Source organism: Zerene cesonia, chromosome 9 (assembly GCF_012273895.1).
Source record: "Zerene cesonia ecotype Mississippi chromosome 9, Zerene_cesonia_1.1, whole genome shotgun sequence".
NCBI classification, from domain to species: Eukaryota; Metazoa; Arthropoda; class Insecta; order Lepidoptera; family Pieridae; genus Zerene; species Zerene cesonia.
Window position 1 is genome coordinate 1,665,337 of NC_052110.1, and position 6,627 is coordinate 1,671,963.

The following is a 6,627-nucleotide window of genomic DNA, read 5'->3' on the forward strand; positions in this document are numbered from 1 at the left end:
TAAGGAACCTCAGGAAAACAAGTCCAGTATATTATTATTCCTCTGGGCTCTGGACAAAAAAATTCCATCATCACAAAAATATACGAGCGAAATGTGAGACGTACTGCGAAAACATTTCAACCAGATCATTAGCTAGTAATGATCAATCGACAGTCACCAGAACAAATTAATAGTTATCCAAGGTATCAATTTAAAAGGGTGTCGACACATCCGACTAAGATAGATGCCGGTGTACAGGAAAAGGAAATGGTGTTGGATCGTGCCCTTAACGGATTCATTTTTCACTGCGATGTGAATGGGCCTTAATGATGGTCTTAACAGATAATGATGTGTTTGTGCAGTTTTATTATGTTTGCTAGATGTGGTGTGATCTCTTTTTCATAAAGGGATAATGGATTTGTTTTTTATGTCGATGCATGTTGTTCAAAGTCAAGGTTAGGTTATGAGTTTTTTTATACATTGGCAGAGGTAAATTGAAAACCATATTATACCTCCAAAATAAAATAGAGAATAATGTTATTTAATATATTATGAAAACACAACAAATCTCGCTCAATCAACGCGCTAAATCAGTACTAAAATCATTATATACTTTAAATTATTTCTATGCTATAATACAGTTTTGTATCTGTAGTAAACATATATCGTATTTAAACTTCGTTTAAAGCATAACATTTACCCAAAATATCCCATTTATTAATTATTAGACCTGAGAATAAAATTAAGCTGTAAACTGCCTGAAACCTAACTTTAAACCTGCTTGAACAATATGTATGTATAATTTATTTATTTTTATTTATTTATCTTTGGGAAACAAACAATACAATTATTCTTATAGATTATAGACATATACAATACACATATCAGCAAAGTTTCCACTAAAAAATAATAACTCAAACTCTACCATTAATTCATTCAATTTGACTAAGAAACAATTAAAATCATCATAACATAATTTTACCAATTACCATGGTTCACAAAACACTTTCTACATAATATAGGGCAATAAATATCAATAACTTTACAGAAGAACAACTAACGAGTCATACTGTCCTTAACAATGGGCTCTCGACGTAAGCCTCGACTTCTGTTACAGACCCAAGTGGTGGATAACAGTCATCATTAAGTGCGTCCATCTTTTGTCCATCTAATTGCGTTACCATGGCAACCGAGGGATTTACGATATCAATGGAAAAAATAATTACGGTATTATATTTTGATTGGACAGTTACGCACGGTCAAGCTTGCTGAAGAAATGGTTGATTACTTGAAGTAAGAATATTCGTATTAGTTATATAATATAAGCTACCTATTTATTAATGAACGTTGGTAAGCATAATTTTTATCTAATTTATTCTAAATTTCTAAGCGACACTCATGTTTGAAATTTTGGTTACAAGCAGTTTGATTTTTTGCGTATTATTATATTCTTAATCTCCATTGAAACTTATCGAAATCGATTCAGTCAAAAAAGAAAACAACGACGTACTGTTTGGCATAACAACATCACTATTGAAATAATAGTTATCAAGGATTGTTTAAAAAAACGAGGAACCCTTGGATTTCATTAAAATTCGCACAGGTACTTCATCTTGAACCCAATTCAACTGTATTTTCACTAATTATACAAGACAAAAAGGCCACTCCATTAACAAAAAATTAAAGGAGACAAAATTATATTCCATTAACATAGAGATCACTTAACATCGTCCACGAATTTCGAAAACAATTTGACAGTGACAGCTTTTTGTACTCTGTGTTCCGTAGCTTTTAAAATTTTTATTTATAGTTTTTTTTTAATCTTTGAAATATGTTACCTTTAATTTCAATTTATCTAAATATAATAAATAAATTTAGTGTTGCCATATAACTACTGCACAGAATGTACTAATACATACTAAAGATACATACAAAATGTACAATAGAATTCGTAATATTACTACCGCTTTACCTGGAATGGCTAACATATAATAAAAGCAGCAGATACATTTCCAAACCTTTGAACAGACATATGGAAATCATCAAGCATAAAAATTTTTAGATAACTAAGCGATCCATTGCTTAGTTATTTAAAACCTAGACAAAAACCATACAAACACGACATCCGTATAGATAACAGACATACCAATATTAATGATCAATTTTGTGCGCGGTACCCTAAACCACGAAAGGGGTTGTCGAGACAAAAAGATATTGTACTCGACCACACAATTGCACCGTAATACATACTCCAAGTGAATTTAATAGTAAAAAATCCAGAGTGGTCAGCGGACAAAGAAGTTGGTCGGGGCAATTTTCTACTTCATAGAAGTGCTGGATCATACCAGAATGTGAGTAAACTGTGATGCGGTAGTCAAGTAGTGTTTTGAGGATAAAGTTTGTGGCGATAGCTGTTTTCTGTATATTTCTCTTACATATATTACCAGATAGCGAATGTTTGGAATAACTAATTCTGCAAATGGGAATACCAAAATTATATTTTAGTGATTACCGTTCAAGCAGTAACTATAACCACAGTAAATTATATTATATTCTCTCCTGCTAGGGATATTTTTATAAGATATCAATAATTTCTGATTATATTATATTAAGCAAAGGTCTATAAAACAAAAATAATATGATCAAATTTGCTACAACCATTTAAAATAAAATGAAACACACACTTTTAACACAAAATAAAACCCCTCAGAATTCAAGAAATCTCACCTTGAATAAATAGCGCATCCACGCAAACCGACATTACCTAATCCTAGCATTTACAACGATGCCCCACCGGTCATTGACTGCAAAGCGCAGAAAGTGCTGGAAACTTCACAAAGCTTGATCATAAACAAAAAACGAAAGAAACCGGTAATTCCCTTGTGCCGTGTATCCCTTTGATCGCGGTTTGTCTTTAGCGAGTTGAAAGTTGGCGAATGTTTTGGACAATACGTAAAAGGTAATGAAAAAATTGAAATTAAAATGTTTTGTAGATGATTAATTAATTATTCTGATCAATTTAAAACCGTGTTTTTGTTTGTTAATTAATTATAATGGGTAGTAATGGAGCTTGTGGACCAATACCTTAAACATTTGCAGAGGATGATAGTGCAAATGAATTAACAACATTACTGGATAAGGAAAGGATTGGTGAAGGAATAAAGGAAAGGACTGGAAAGGGTAAGGGACAGGATAACGACTCCACAATACAGTAACATGCTACTGTTTCACGCCGATCTTTTGGGAGGTGTGGAATCTTGTCTGATGCGAGCTGGCCCAGTTCGTGTCAAAGCACGCTCGACTGACTCGCACGCTAGATACAAATCTAGTCCGAAACTGAACCAATTTGCACAAAAAGCTTATGAAGACAAAAAAAAACTTAAACTTATAACTTATTCATGTTTCTGAAAAAAAGCAAGATTCCTTAATAATACTGAGTTACGAAAGTCTACCGCTTAACTTTTTTTGTTATTTCGGAGTTATCAGAAACATTAACTTCCTAATTTTTTTTAATACCACTAAGGCTCACTCTTAATGGTCTTACAAATTTACAAAAAAATAATGTATTTAGCATTAGTTAATATTACGTCCATTACATCGGAAATTCCTTATTTTCAAAATTTAAAATATGACAATATCTTTATAGTTATAGGACCATAGGTCACGATAATTTTACTAAATGTTCTTAATTTAAAAATGGAAGAAACTATAAATAAGCAAATAATTTTCCGTAGGCACACTCGCCCAGATTCAACTAACTGCACGTGTAATCTTAAATAAATTGAGCTCGATAACGTACAAGTAACGCGCATTTACAAGTAAACGATAGTGATGTTTGTAAATAATGAAATAGGGAAAAATACAAGCCATTATTATTTACGAGTCGTGCTCTAGTGCCCACTCCATTGAACACGACCTGCGATTTTCCTCTGTATATAGGGTGTTCATTAATTTATGGATTATAATTGTGGATTTTATATGTACTTTTTGTGATTAACTAATTTGTGCCTAAAATCATTACGTTACATTTTACAATAAATATAATATTGTGTTTCGATAATTTGAGTTACTGTCGTATCGTATATACATATATTTAGTGACAAAAATCAATCATATTCTAAATACAATGATAACTTACAAGTTCATCTTTATTATTAAATTATGGAGGTAAAATTAAAATTGCATTATAGAGCACCCTGTATACCAGACAAATTGAAAGCAATGAAGTCGAAAGCGTAAGTTCTCAATCATTCAACTTAACGACAATTGAGGAGAGGGGCTACCATGGAACAGTAATCCTACGTTTTGGATAACCCCTATCGTTAGGGAAATGATGTTTTTGTTTTATTTGTATTAAATACACCTATTACGCGTATCTCACGCAATATTATTCTTGATATAGGGTTGATTGACAATTTCTATGTTTATGTCAAGAAAAAGATAATAATATGCATAATGGTCTTCACCATAGAAATTCGTCACAATTTGAGACACGATTTAAACTGTCATCCTACTAATATTATAAATGCGAAAGTTTGTAAGGATGTGTGTGTGTTTGTTGCTCTTTCACGCAAAAACTGCTTAACCGATTGGTACGTAGACAGCTGGACAACTGGAATAACATATAGGCAACTTTTTATCCCGATATTCCTACGGGATACGGACTTACGCGGGTGAAACCGCGGGGCGCAGCTAATATTTCATAATTTCTGGTATGTGCATTATATTTTCCAACACGATTTAAAAATATACAATTTTGCTATAATATACATTAGCATTAGTATATCAAACCAATGAAATACATTATTAAGAAATCACAAAAAACGACCAGGATTAAGTTAGAAATAGGGGCAACTATTGCATATGTACCATAAATAAACGAATAAAAATACCCCGTCCAAAACCCTCGAGTTTCCGACTCCGTGATCTGCGTATTTCACGTAGCAATAACAACTTAATAGTGTAAAAGCGAGCGAATTGTCGACTAAGCCGACTAATGGCGAGTCTTAAACTATTTACGTACTTTTATGTCATCGTTTCCTTGTTCAATCGCAATTGTTTGTGTGGAAATCTGCTGTTTATATAGGTATATTATATCGAAGTAAAGAACAATATAACGAAATTGTTTCTTCTTATTATATACCATTTTTAATCGGTTATTTGAAATGAAATATAACGAATATTCTTATTTTGTGGTAGTCGAACACACTTCGGCACGAATTGGGCCGGTTCGCACCGGGGAAGTAAGTCACCCCCACAGAAGACCGGCGTGAAATAGCATACTGCTGTGTTTCGTTCGGTGAGTGGGGGAGCCGGAGTCCCATATCCTTTTCCTTACCCTTCCCATTCCTTTCCTTTATTCCTCTAATCAATTCTTTCCTAATCCCTTTCCAAATTGAAGTCGGCAATCCATTTGGAGAGGCGGAAGGTCAGCAAACCACGTTACGCCTCCCAAAGGTTCATGGGCGGTGGTAGCGCTTACCACCAGGCGACCCACCAGCTTCATTGCAAATGGTGACATAAAAAAAAACTTCTCACAAACAATTGTCTGTTATGGGCATACATGAAGGATGTCGTCAACGTCGCTTCAGTGCAACCTTTATAATATATATATTTTATGACATAGCGGGCAATTTAGCTGGTAGTTCGTCTGATAGTAAGCGATCGCCACCGCACCAACCATACGCAGTGATAGTGCCTCTGCGAATGCGCTGCTCGCTTTATGGGGTAAGAAATAAGGGAAGGATTGACGACTGGAAAGAAGGAATGGATTGGACTGGGAAGGGTAAGAAAAAGGAAACGGGACTCCAGCTTCCCCACTCAGGAAATACAGTGGCATGCTACTATTTCAAGCCGGTTTTCTGAAGGGTCTGGTACGTCCCCCGGTGTGAGCTGGCCTTATCCGTGCCGAAGAGTGCTCGACTACCACATATAGAAAACGATATTTCGGACACCACTTTTAATAGCTTTCAGCATATTTAACAGTTAAAATTTAGAATTATAGAAATAAAACACAGAACACTTGAAGTAGTCAATAACAATTCAACATTTCATATTCACATTCGACTATAACCTGCATTTCTCTATTACAGATAAGACTTACAACTGTTTTTCGTCTAAGCATAAAAGCTCATTATCTGATTAATTTCTTTTCCATTTTTACTTTAATTATGTTCATGTTTTTAAATCCCATTAAAACATTTAAAAACAAAAAATCTTATTTATTCATCTCTGGTAACAGACAGTATTTATTATATCTTATCGACATACATACCAATATAATAATTTTTAGCTATATCTAAGACACTAATTCTAGTTGTTCTCGAGTCTAACGTGTTTGCTCTTACGTTTTTATAAAATGTTAAAATAAAATCCTACTAATATTATAAATGCGAAAGTTTTGTGTGTTCTTGTTGCTCTTTCACGCAAAAACTCCTGGACCGATTGCAATGAAATTTGGTACGTATACATATAGGCAACTTTTTATCCCGATATTCCTACGGGATACGGACTTACGCGGGTAAAACCGCGGGGCGCAGCTAGTATTAAAATAATCACGTTTGTCAATCTTAAAATCAAATGGTTAACGAATTATTAATGTGGAGAGACTGTTGTTGTATTTATATTTCAAAACCTTTGATATTCTGT